General features: G+C 41.3%; 1 pseudogene; it reads right to left on the reverse strand.

Annotated features, from left to right (window-relative positions):
* Positions 1-10,101: 10,101 nt before the first annotated feature.
* On the reverse strand, positions 10,102-11,941 carry LOC146905169 (uncharacterized; annotated as a pseudogene).
* Positions 11,942-13,973: the final 2,032 nt, after the last annotated feature.

Raw genomic sequence — 13,973 nt, forward strand, 5'->3', positions numbered from 1 at the left:
CTCTGATTGTGAGCGTTCATTGTACATTATTTTATTTTTAAAAAAATAAAACGTTTTATAGAATTTGAAAATAAATTTTTAATGAGTGCTAGTAGTCATATATACAAAATAATAATAATAAACTATTCCCATAAAAAAAAAACTAATAAACTATTGGAAATAATGTTCTCTGATATTTGTTATCAACAAATACGGTGGTCCCCGTGAGTTTAACTCAGTTGATAAGGACAATGCATAATATATATGCAAGGTCCGTGGATCGAAACCCAAACACCACAAAAAAAAAAAAACAAATACAGTGGAAACTTGACATTGCGCTAATAACATAAGTAAAAAAAATTAAAAAAACTGAAATACTAAATTTAATTTGAGGAAACTCCAAGGGATTTGAGGAGAGGTAAAAAGACAAGTCTTAAATTTCAGAGGTCTCACATTCGAACCTTGTTAGTTCTTTTGAAGTGAGATAAATATAAATATATTTGTAATGTTCTTTGAGCTCAAAGATCTTCCCTACTTTAGATTGGGCACATTCTCTCACCCAAAATTTTATGTAGCCAAAAAAAATTAATCAATTTGACAGAAAATCAAAGATATGATGAATTGTATAATTTAAAAGGTCTATGAAACACTCTATGTCTCATAGTGCATGATTATATATTTTCTTCTAAGAAAATGTTTTAAAAATTAATTCTTTTAATTTTAAATAATTTTCAAAAAAATCTACTTTATCTGAAAAATTGTATATCATATGTATTTATGAATTGACACTCCCCCTTTAAAAAAAATACTCCCTCCGTTTCAAAATGAGTGTCGCTTTACCCAATTGCACATAGATTAAGGAATGGAATGAAATAATCATTAGACATAACACTTTTACTAAATTGCCCTTACTTTATAAGAAAAAGACTAACTTAAAGTTGTATTGAAAAGTGTGAGAGAAAAGTTGGAGAGGGTAAAGTTGGAAGAAAAAAATAAAGTTGCATTGGAAATGTAAAGTGACATTCATTTTGAAACAATTTTTTTTAGCTAAAGTGACACTCATTTTGAAACGGATGGAGCAATTCATACTTCGGTCCTGAAGTTAAAGAACATAGTATATTTTAGGTCAAATATTTTTTGTGATCCTTTAAGTTAGATGTTTATAAAAAGTTAGTTCTTTAAGTTTTCTGTTACACATTTTTTTAAGTTTTTTTTCTGTTACAAATTCGTCAATTAAATCATAAAATATTTACACTGCTGTCCATTTTTCAGCCAACTTCGTTAAAAAGTATGTATATACCATATAACATTTTACATGTCATGGTTTGCACTATGTTTTGTAACTTTTATCGTCACCAACCATTGCATTATAGTACGATGGGGGCCCATTTTTTGGGAGACATGCAAGATGGTTGGGGATCAATGAAGTAGGAAGCATGCAATTTTCAGTGTAAGCGTGGGTTAACTTATATTGGATAAATCGAATTTGAGTTAACTTACGTTCAGCACATTTTGATCAGTTTGTATGAGAGTGGGCAATTTTGTATGGGATAAGAGCAATTTTGTTCGGTTTAGGGATTTGCATCGATCAAATGGGATAAAGCCCAAACCAAATTACATTGATAAATAAGAAAGTTGTTGTTGACACTTGAAAGAAGGCTGGAAAACACCTGAAAAAGACGCAAATGCCCCCTCGATAGTTAACTGTCGTCAGTTAATACCATCGGTTGTTCATAGCCGATGCGTCCTACACATCATCAGACCTGCAGAACAAAAGCATCAGTTTCATGTTTTGTTCCCAAACTTCTCAAATTCCCTCCAATCCAATTTTTTACGAAAATCAAGTGAATCATCTCCATAAAACCACAAGTTAGTAATATTAATCATTTGTAATCATAATGTTAGTTTGTGTAGGTTTTTTTGGTTAATTTTGGTACTTTGCATGTGGTTAGGGTTGATGTAGGAATTGACATTTTGATGATTGTATGTGTAGTTTATGAATTTAAAATGAATGTAGTTGTTGTAATTGATGTTTAAATTAAGTTTCATATTTAGCACTAAATTTTTTTGTTAAAATACCTGAATGAGAATAGCATCGATTATTTAGTTAGTTTATGATGTTATAGATAATTGTAGTTGTTGGAAATGAAGTTTAGATTATGTTTAAGTTCAATGTGGTCTGAATGGTGTTTATATTATGTTGTGAATGTTGCTTAGATATGTCTGATCAGGATAAGGGGCAGCAGATTGACCCGTCTAAGTTGATATCTATTCGGGTTGCCATGACTTGTATCGTGAGGCGGGCAAGGGTAAACGCGCATATCCCAAAGAGGGGAAGATGTTGAGGGTCGAATCTAAATGATGGTGAAGGCAGTTCTCAAGCTACACAGCCTATATAGTCACAGGTATATGACATGAGCCACTACCTAAATTATCAGGATTGGGTACACGATGCCACAAATGGTGGTTATGACGACCAGCAGTTTTCGGATGGTGGCGATGTTCAGCAGGGCAAGGATGTTGTGTCTATATTAGAAGAGGATGACCTTTTAGCTCAGGAAACCCCACAACAATTACCTGATCAGCCTCCCTTTCCTTGAGGACCTCTCGATATATCTATGTCGTCGTCTTATGCTTCGCATGTTGCAATGCCGTTGTGGTATAATGCAAATAATGTTATATGCGATACTTCAAACCTCTCAATATATCTCTGTCGCCATCTTATGCTTCGCATGTTGCATTGCCGCTGTGGTATAATGCAAATAATGTTATATGCGATACTTAAAAAATATTATATCAACATATTGTATGTTATTTTTTTTCAATTATTGTTCGGTTAAATTTAAATTATGTGCGCCAATTTAAATTTAAATTGGCACACGTAATATAAATTTAAGTTGGCGCATAATATAAATTTAAATTGTCATGCGAGGAACACATGGAGATCCAGAAGTTTGAGGAGATCTTTTGGTATTTAGGCTGGATCATAGCGGTATTGAGAAGGTGTACCGTCACTTGCCTGAGTGAGTTAAACGGCAGTACAGATACGTGCACTACATCCTTAGTCCTCCGAAAGATGTTCTTTCTATGTGGGCTTCTCATATTCCTCATGCTTTCATCGACTTTCGTCCTCGCAACATTAAGGATGATAGTTGGGGTCAGCCGACTGGAGATATGTCATGGTGTTTTATCTTGGTTTTCGGGTGTCAAGCATTGATTAAGCTTGGACCTTTTTAACCTTTGATATCTCCATTTTTTCTTGGGAAGGGCAAAATGAGGAAAAAACCCTTGAGAAACGAGGTTCGGGAGTTGTTTTCGTTATAGGAAGGTGTTAGGCACCCATAGCAAGTTGTTCTTTGGATCGAACTCGTCACTTGACCGGAAACACAGACACATAGGCAGATACAAGCTGTTCTTTGGATCGAACTTGCTACTTGATCGAAAACACAAACAGATAGGTAGGTACAAGCTGTTCTTTGGATCGAACTTGCTACTTGATCAAAAACACAAACAGATAGGTAAGTACAAGTTGTTCTTTGGATCGAACTTGCTGCTTGACCGGAAACATAGGCATATAGCAAGATACGTTGGGAGTTTGATTTAACAAGATGCAAATTGAGAGTAGATTGACATTGACTTGATTTGAAGATAGCCATGACCATTATCGTTGGCCCAAAAAGACTTTCATAGAGATTTTAACATAAACCTCAATCTTGCAGGTAGAAATCTGGCCAAGTAACGTTGGCTCATAGAAATTTTTCAGGGGTTTTTACATAGACATTGAATTGATTTGGCAATTGAGATTGGAAATGCAACATGTATGTATGGTATAACAATTTTACAAATGCATGAGCACATAGAATGCATGATTGTGCATGTATGGATGCTTGGAGATGCATGATTGTTTGCAATTTGGCAGGATAGTTCCACAGAGACAGACAAAACATTGGAAGATTGGGCACGTAGTGGCTCGTGCTATAACATATACACTTGGAAATCCTCTTTGGAGAGATCGACGTTTGAGAAACGTATCGAAACCATGGCTGAGGGCAACATATCGCATCATATATGCAAATCTTACAGAAAAGGGAACCTTGGGAGATTCTTTGATACAGGTCGCCATTGCTAGGCGCGTCAGTGCTGGGTAAACATTGGATGTTCGCATCTGTGGTCAATGCTTTTCATATCATCTTCCATTTTTCATTTTTCATTCTTTCATCCTGTTTTTCATTTTTTCACTTCTCAATCCCATTTTTGCCTGAACCGCCCTTTCGGGTTTTTGATTCACCGGGAACACATTCTCTTGATTGCCCCATTTTTGCCTGAATTACTTTCACAGGTTGTCAATCCAGCGGGGTGCTCATTTTTGCCTAAGCCGCCCTTTCGGGTTTTCGACTTAGCGAGCTTTTTATTTTCATTTTTCGTTCTCATTCTGTTTTTTCATTCTTGCCATTGACCACAGATCATCCTGGGGAACAACCTGCTGGTAACATGCATTGAAATGGACATTGACACCCATTTGTTCATGCATGTTTCACTTGAATGTACCCTGTTGCTCAGGTTTGTTTTCAAAATAAACAGGAAAAAGATTTTTCAATTTTCAAAAATGTTCGTTTCAGACATTGACATTATCAAATAGAAAGAAAATATGTTGTACATAGCATTGGAAATAGAAGGAAAGTAGAATTTCAAACAAAAGCACAGGTTCAAATTGATGTGGAAGAGTGAAAGTCAGCCAACGGCATAACTCCACGGATTTACAAAGCTTGGAAAATGGTAACTTTATTGGTTGGTGGTACATTGAACACGATGACCCCTACATTTCATGGAAATTTTGAATTCACCGGTACAGAAGCCTCTGATGAAGACAATCGTTGACAGTTGCAAATGCCCCAGGGGGTGATGGTGACTTGCCAGATATAGTTACTTGTCTCTTCATTTTCAATCTCATTTTTGCATGAACAGCCCTTTCGGGTTTTTGGTTCATCGAGACGCCCATTTTTGCCTGAGTTGCGTACAATCTCAGTGAGCTTATTTCATTTTCATTGTTTTTTGGTCCCTAACTTTTGCCTGGATCGCCCTTTCGGGTTTTCGATCCAATGGGAAGCGCATTTTTGCCTAGGCCGCCCTTTCGGGTTTTCGACCTACCACGCTGTTCTTTTCATTTTTTAGACAAAGTATTTCTTGACTATATCGGCATTTACAGGATTCAGAAGTTCAACACCATCCATGTGTGTAAGGATCAAAGCACCACCAGAGAAAGCCTTCTTGACAACATAAGGACCTTCATAGTTAGGTGTCCACTTGCCCCTTGGGTCGGGTTGCTGGCTTATCCTTCTTTTCAATACAAGTTCGCCTTCCTTGAACTCACGAGGTCGGACTTTCTTGTCAAAGGCACTCTTCATTCGTACTTGATACAACTGTCCATGAGCCATAGCATCCATGCGTTTTTCTTCAATCAAATTCAACTGATCATACCGACTTTGACACCATTCAGCCTCAGTTAATTTTGCTTCCATGATCACACGAAGAGATGGAATCTCCACTTCCAGAGGGAGAACTGCTTCCATACCATATACCAGAGAGAAAGGAGTTGCCCCAGTTGAACTACGCACCGTGGTACGGTAACCATGTAGGGCAAACGACAGCATCTCATGCCAGCCTTTGTAGGTAGTGACCATTTTCTGAACAATCTTCTTGATGTTATTATTAGCGGCCTCAACTGCGCCATTCATCTGAGGTCTATAAGGAGAAGAGTTGTGATGTTCAATCTTGAATTCTTCACATAAATCTTGCATCATGTTATTGTTCAGATTGGAACCATTGCAGTGATGATCTTGCTGGGAACACCGTATCGGCAGATGATGTTATTCTTGATAAACTTGACTACCACTTGCTTGGTCACATTTGCATAGGAAGCAGCTTCAACCCACTTGGTGAAGTAGTCAATTGCCACCAGAATAAAACGATGTCCATTAGAAGCTTTTGGCTCGATTCTTCCGATCATGTCAATGCCCCACATAGAGAAAGGCCATGGAGAAGAAATAACATTGAGAGCATGTGGATGCACATGAATTTTGTCAGCATAGATTTGACATTTGTGGCATCTCTTGGCATGTTTGTAGCAGTCGTGCTCCATAGTCATCTAGTAATAGCCGGCTCTTAACAGTTTTCTTGACATAGTGTGGCCTGTAGCATGGGTTCCGAAGGTACCGTCATGTACGTCGTGCATCAATTTCTCAGCTTCTTGTTTATCAACGCATCTCAACAGGACCATGTCATAGTTCCTCTTATATAGGATTTCTCCGTCCAGAAGGAATCTACTAGCCAATCTTCTCAGGGTCCTTTTATCTTTGTTGGAAGCCCCAGGTGGATATTCGTGATTCTGCAAGAACCGTTTGATGTCGTAGTACCAAGGCTTTCTATCATTCACATCTTCATCAGCCTGACTAGGCACTTCTTTAATAGTAAACACATGAGCAGGTCTATCAAGACGTTGCACCTTGATTGTGGGCACATCATTCCAGTGATTCACACGAAACATGGAAGATACCGTAGCAAGGGCATCAGCCATCTGGTTCTCATCCCGAGGGATATGGTGTAGCTACCCCTTTGTAAAGTATGTCAACAGACGTCTTGCATAGTCACGGTAAGGAATCAGCTTCTCATGATGGGATCTGGCCCTTCACCAATCAGTGGTTCCTCACAGTCCTTTGCTTTCAGATACATAATTTCTTCATCAGGGAATTCAAACTTGATCGGCTGGTACTCATCCAAAGGTTGACAAGCAAGGTGTTCAGCGAGGATGCTTCCTTTGATCGCCTTTTGAGCTTTATACACAATATCATATTCAGACAACAACATCTGCCAACGCGCAATCTTTCCAGTAACAGCAGGCTTTTCGAAGATGTACTTAACTGGATCCATTCGGGATATCAACCAAGTTGTTGATTCAACATATAATGACGTAGGAGTTTGGCAGCCCAAACTAGGGCGCAGCACGTCTTTTCAAGCATTGTATATCGAGTCTCACAGTCGGTAAATTTCTTGCTCAGATAGTAGATAGCATGTTCTTTCTTTCCAGTCTCGTCTTGTTGACCGAGAACGCATCCCATGGATTCATCCAATACTGACAAGTACATAATCAAGAGCTTTCCTTCCGCTGGCGGGAGGAGGATAGGAGGTTCTAACAGGTATTCTTTAATGCTATCAAAAGCTTCCTGGCATTCATCATTCCATACAACAGGCTGATTCTTTCTGAGCAATTTGAAAATTGGTCCACAGGTAGCAGTCATGTGAGATATGAATCTAGATATGTAATTCAGGCGTCCGAGGAAGCCTCTGACCTGCTTTTCAGTTTGAGGGGCCGGCATCTCTCTGATGGCTCGGACTTTGTTAGGATCAACTTCGATGCCTCTTTGGCTGACAATGAAGCCTAACAGCTTTCCAGATCTTACACCGAATGTACATTTGTTGGGATTCAACCGCACCTTATACTTTCTCAACCTTTCAAACATCTTTTTCAAATATACAACATGCTGCTCTTCGTCACTTGATTTCACAATCATATCATCTACATATACTTCAATCTCTTTGTGAATCATGTCATGAAACAAAGTGGTCATACCCCTTTGATAGGTAGCACCGGCATTTATCAAGCCGAACGACATTACTTTATAACAGAATGTTCCCCATGAAGTGATGAAGGACGTCTTTTCTCTATCTTCAGGCGACATCCGTATCTGGTTATAGCCGGAGAAACCATCCATAAAGGAGAACACTTTGGATTAAGCAGTACTGTCAACGAGCACATCAATATGAGGCAACGAGAAGTTATCTTTCAGACTGGCTTTATTCAAATCTCCGTAGTCAACACACATCCGAACTTTCCCGTCTTTCTTTGGCACCGGTACGATATTGGCAATCTACTCAGGATATTCAGCTGTCATGAGGAAACCCGCATCAATTTGCTTTGCACCTCAGCCTTGATCTTAAGGGCCATGTCTGGACGAGACCTTCTCAATTTCTTCTTGACAGGAAAGCATTCGGGTCTTATCGGTATCCGATGCTCCACAATCTTGGGATCTAGACCCGACATGTCTTCATAGGACCATGCGAAGACATCTGGATAATCACGGAGAAGCTGAGTAATCTTCTTTTTTACTTCTGGCTCAAGTGCAGCACCGATTTTGATCTCTCGCTTACTCTCTTCAGTGCCCAGATTGACGAGCTCAATTTCTTCCTGGTGAGGTTGAATGGTTCTTCTTTCTTGCTCAAGCAGTCGAGTGATCTCATATGGTATCTCTTCATCACCTTCCTCATCTTCAGCTTCATATACAGGGAATTCAAAATTTGGAAGAAGCGTAGAACCACTGTGCTCAACGGGTTTATTATGGTTCAATCTGCATAATATGATTGGGATGATTTTAGAAAAAGGTTTTTCATGCAGATTTTTGAAATTAATAAGAAAATAAAAGATGTTTTGGTTCTTTCTGGCATTACCATTATTTCCAAGAAAAAGGCACTAAAAAGTAAAAAAATCAAAGATTCGCGGAAGAAACGACAATTTTTATTGCTAACGGCAATGCCGAAACAAGCATGCCCTTACAAAGACATCACTTTCGCCTTGGGCAGAGCGAAAGGATTGTTATTTTGAAAACAAAGAAAAGCATGAGCAACAAGACACATTACATGGAGGCATGCATGACTAAAGGAATGTCAATGGCCTCCCAATTTCTCACAGTGCCTCCTGGTACAACAAACGCAGGCACATAACTACTCTCAGCAGCGTCTTTGGCAATAACGTTGATGAATCCAGCACTATAGAAGGTTCCTGTTGAAACGCCTGAGGTTGGGGAGAAGCCAAGGCCCTCTTTGCGCTTGTTCTCCAGAATCTGTATCACTTTGCCCCAGCCAGCAGCTTGCCCTTCTTGAACAGCTTTCTGGGCATCTTTCAATGAGGCCATAGTAGCACTAGCTCTCCGAGGCTCCGTGCCTTCAATAGTCAAGCCCTGAAATGACGTCCCTTCAGCTGACCCTGCTTCAACACAAGAGAAAGATGACACTTGGCTAAACAGATACGCTTCTTCACCATGTACAGCGACAAGCCTACCATTCCTCACAAACTTGAGCTTTTGATGCAGAGTGGAAGTCACTGCCCCAGCATCGTGAATCCACGGTCTTCCGAGGAGGCAACTGTAAGATGCGTTGATGTCCATGATTTGGAAAGTGACCTGGAACGTCTCCGGACCAGTGGTAATTGGCAAATCTACCTCTCCAAGAACATTCTTACGAGATCCGTCAAAAGCCTTAACCAAATAACTGCTTTCCCTCAAAGAAATCCAGTGATGGCTCAACTGTCTCAGTGTAGATTTGGGCATTACGTTTAAGGATGATCCAGTGTCCACCAACACATTGGATATCATGTCAGACTTACAAGGCACTGAGATATGCAACGCCAAGTTGTGGTATTTCCCTGCTTCGGGGAGTTTATCGTCACCAAACCACAAGTTATTACAAGCCGTAATGTTACCCACTATTCCATCGAACTGATCCACGGAGACCTCATGATCAACATAGGCCTGTTCCAGCACTTTCATCAACACTTTCCTGTGGGCTTCTGAGCTCAGGAGCAAAGACAAGATGGATATTTTTGACGGAGTTTGCAGCAGCTGGTCTACGATCTTATAATCGCTCATTTTAATAAGCCTCAAAATCTCATCCAGATTGGATTCTTCAATAGACTGGCCCGATGGGCTGTCACCTTTGTCTACAGGAGGAGCAACTGGTGGAAATACTGCGGCAGCAGGTGTAACACCCTTCTTTTGGAACAAGGGCGGACGGACCCTTCCACTCCTCAGAGTTGTAGTTTCTTCAGCAATGTTACTAACGGCAGCTGGGGATACCAGAGGCACTTCTATTCCATTCTCAATCATAGTTGCATCATATTTGTAAGAGATGGCTTTGGTAGAGGCATAAGGGACCAGACCAGATAGTCTGATCACCAAGGGTTCGACATTCCTTGTCTGAGGTACACTCTTGGCAGGGAAATCATGAAACACTGGCACAATCATGCAAACGTCGCTGGCAACCAAGTGCTTGTTGTCCATTAGGCTCTGTATGTCACCTTGCACTGTACAACAACCCATAGGATTCTGGAGACACTCTGGACAGGAAGCATGATCATGATTAAACAAGGAAGCTTGGCAGAGCTTGACATGTAGCGGCACCAAAGGAGTAGCAACATTACAGACATCTAAAGCGGGAGCTTCTCGAGGAACCCGAGATGTTTCAATTTTATCAAAAGCACAGACTCCTTCGAAAGCCTCAATCATGTTAACAGCTGCATGGTTTGGAAGTGGATTGTCAAGAACGTGCGTAACACTATTTTCAAAAGTCAACTGTCCTCTGTCTATTAGATCCTTTACAACATACTTCAAAGCATAGCACCCTTCAACATCGTGGCCTTGAGCGCCCTGATGGAATTCACATTGGAGATCCTGTCGGAACCTGGGAGGCAATGGCGTGGGTGGAGGCTTGCCTGGTCTGGTGGCGCAATGTCCTTTAGCAAGTAGGGTTGGGAGCAGATCGGCATACCGCATTGGTATCGGTTGGGCCGAGGGCCCTATTGTTGCGGCTGTTGCTGTTGAGCAGGAGGCTGTTGTTGTACTTGCTGAGCAATGGCATTGACGGGCGCTGGTGGTCGACCCGGTGGCAGAGGATATTGCTGGTAGAATGGTGGGAAGAAAGGATGTTGAGAGTACTGCATGTATTGGTAGGGTAGAGATAACTGAGTAGCATTAATAGGAGCGACAGCAGCTGTAGACTGGTTACCGGACACCATCCCTACCTCGGATTCCTTCTTCTTATGGTGGCCGTTACCATACTTCTTTGGCACACTAGCTGAGGATTCACCTTTTTCGAGAATAACGATGCCTTCTCTGACAGCATCCTCTAGACGAGTCCCCATGGTAACCATATCGGAGAAGTTATTTGGTGCAGAGACTATCATCCTTTCAACATATTCCTTCTTCAAAGTTTTCAGGAATGTCTGTGTCAGTTCTTCCTCATCGAGCGAAGGAGAAATACGGGCAGCTGCTCCTCTCCATCTCTGAGCATATTCACAGAAAGTTTCGTCTGTCTTCTGAGACAAAGACTTAAGAGAATCCCTATTCGGCTTTAAGCGGGTTTAAAACCCATAATGATTTTCAAAAGCAGCAGCGAGTTCCTCAAAAGTATGGATATTATCTTTGCTCCAGCTAGTGTACCAGTCTGCCGCATCTTCCGTCAGACTGTCTTGGAAGCAGTTGATCATCAGTGCATCATTATCTGCATAGTTGGCCATCTTCCGGACGTACCGAATGACGTGGCTATGTGGACAAGAAAACCCATTGTATTTGTCGAAATCTGGTACTTTGAACTTCGTAGGAACCTCAAACTGGGATACCAGGCATAGATCACGGGCCTTAGAAGAAACACTGTTCCCACGGTTAGCTTTGACCTCACGGAGCTCTCCAGCTAGCTCTCGTAACTGTTCTCTCATAGCCTCCACTACAGGGTTCTGTCCACGCGGAGTGTCAACATCGATCACCTGACGCACAGTGTGCACAACAGGATCGGTAACAACAGTAGTCACTTGAGGCACAGAGGTATCCGCAGAAGCAAAAGTTGTTGCATGAATCTATCCTTGATTGGCAATACCAGAAATACCGGCTGCAGTGTTGGGAGCATAGAAAGCTGAGAGTCCATAAGGGCGCCCATTGGGCATAACAAAACGAGCATCAGAAGCTGCCATGGACAATGGGATGGATGGAATCATTTCAGTAGTAGCCGGAACGGACGTGGCTGGTTGTTCTTGTGCAGCCAGCAAGGTAGACATAGTGTCATGAGCCTTGGCCAAGTCTTCTTTCATAGCAGCCAATTCGGCACGGAGCTGAGCATTCTCTTCTTCGAAATTAGCCATGTGTCTCCTTCTATATAATCTGGTTTGATGAACTATGGTCGGTTGGTAAACCTTACAAGCACGAGCCACCTTTCAGACTGTGGCCGAAGAACCAGGAGGTAATGAGCACGAGGGAAGCTTTGTGTTTTTTTTTTCTTTTTGGTGACCAATGTATGATGCATATGATGCATGATATGTACAGATGCATATGCAAAAAAAGACTCTTTTTGTGCTATCGAAGGGTTTTTTAGACAAATTAGGACTTTTGTAAACATTACTACACAACAATTAACATAAACGGGTAAAACAACAACCAACATATAGTTTTACAGGATGATTCCCTTTGAAATGCCAAGCCAAGGGATAGACTTTGAAATGTAAACAACATAAACAACAACTGGAAACATCGACAAGAAAACAGGAATCCTCAAGCATAGGAAGTAGAAGGATCATCCTCAGGCTCAGATTCGGACTCGTAGCTGCAATATCGGGTATAGAAGTCACGGGCACCCCTAGCCCTCTTGGAATCCCTCATAAGCAACTAATCCTTTTCTTCAATTTCTTTTCTAGCCTTGGCCAACTCCCTCTTCAACATCGAAACCTCATGAGTCTTTTGCTCATCTTTTCCATCCAAAGTCATGATCAAATTCTCAGCATCATAGTATCTGGCCTTCCACTGATGCTTCTCTCGGCTCTCCATATCTAGATGTTCCTGATACATCTCTTGAGTAGGCAGAGGTAGAGGCAAAGGCATGGATGGAATAGATGTGGACACATATCTCATGGCGGGATAAGGCATGCCAATCTTCTCAGCCTGGTTTATTACCCATTGGGTATAGGCCTCATGAGCAATACCGGATCTCACACCCATATGCTTCACATCTTTCTTCCGCATCTTGGACCAAGCCTCTATGAAATCTCCTCTTATTCTTGTAGGAGCATTGGAGTAATGGAAGAAATAAGGAGATGTAGATAGATGGGCTTCTCTTTCATTGGGAAACCAAATTGTCGCAAGGCGAGCTCCGGGTTATAGTTGATTCCACCCCGGGTACCAAGAAGATGTACATTAAGAAACTTTCCACCACCGATGATAATTTCTTTGACCTTAGCGGCGGGAGTGAGCCAAACCACTTCGCTAGGAGTGAGAGCCATAATCCGCTGTGAAATAGTCCAATTCTCTGGATTAGCATGGAAAGACTTCGGAAGGTGCGAAATAAACCACCTGTATAGAAGAGGCACACATCAAAGAATGTAACCGCGACCCTTGACAGATCGGTCGTGAATAGCGTGGTATGTGTCAGCCAGCAAAGTAGGAACCAGATTCTTAGAGCGGAAGATCATAATAGCATTCATATCCACGAAATTGTCAAGATTTGGAAAAAGGATAAGCCCATAGATGAGTAGTGCAAGAAGAGCCTCAAGAGTGTCCTGACAAGTAGTTTTGAGATTGGCTTTCTCAAGTAGATATTTTGAAGTGAACCCTCGGATGTGAGCCTTAGTGACAAGATTCTTGGAAACATCGGAAGTCTTAAGATAGAGATCACGGGCGATAACCAAAGGAATAGGAGGATGCTCAAGTCCCGTGAAAGGTGTCCCTTCGGCTATAGATAAACCTGTCAAGGAAGAATAAGCCTCGAGAGTAGGTACCAACTGAAAGTCAGGAAAAGTGAAGCACCGATAATCCCGATCATAGAATTGCACTAGAGTATGCACAAGCTTCACCTCCACATTAGTCCGGAGAAGAGTAAGTAAGTCCCCATAACGGCGTCGGAAACTGGTCGGATCCTCGATCTTGAGTGCCAAATCTCTCAAGCTAGCCAAATCAACCTTCATGAACTTGTAGGACTTAGTCTTCCCCATTCCTACAATGTTTACAAATTCAATTTGTCTAAGCCCTTCGATAAATTCGTGGACAAAAGTTTATGCATGTATGCATGTATGCATGATCACATTGAAGTACGGAGAGAACATGGTGGGTTGAGATTTAAAATCAAGGAGTCATGGGTGGACACGGTGTCCGGTGATACTAGGGTTTTGGGTAATAGTAACTGGG

The sequence above is a fragment of the Medicago sativa genome, chromosome 7 (genome assembly GCF_051527215.1).
Source record: "Medicago sativa cultivar Bolivia chromosome 7, Bolivia_mono, whole genome shotgun sequence".
NCBI classification, from domain to species: domain Eukaryota; kingdom Viridiplantae; phylum Streptophyta; class Magnoliopsida; order Fabales; family Fabaceae; genus Medicago; species Medicago sativa.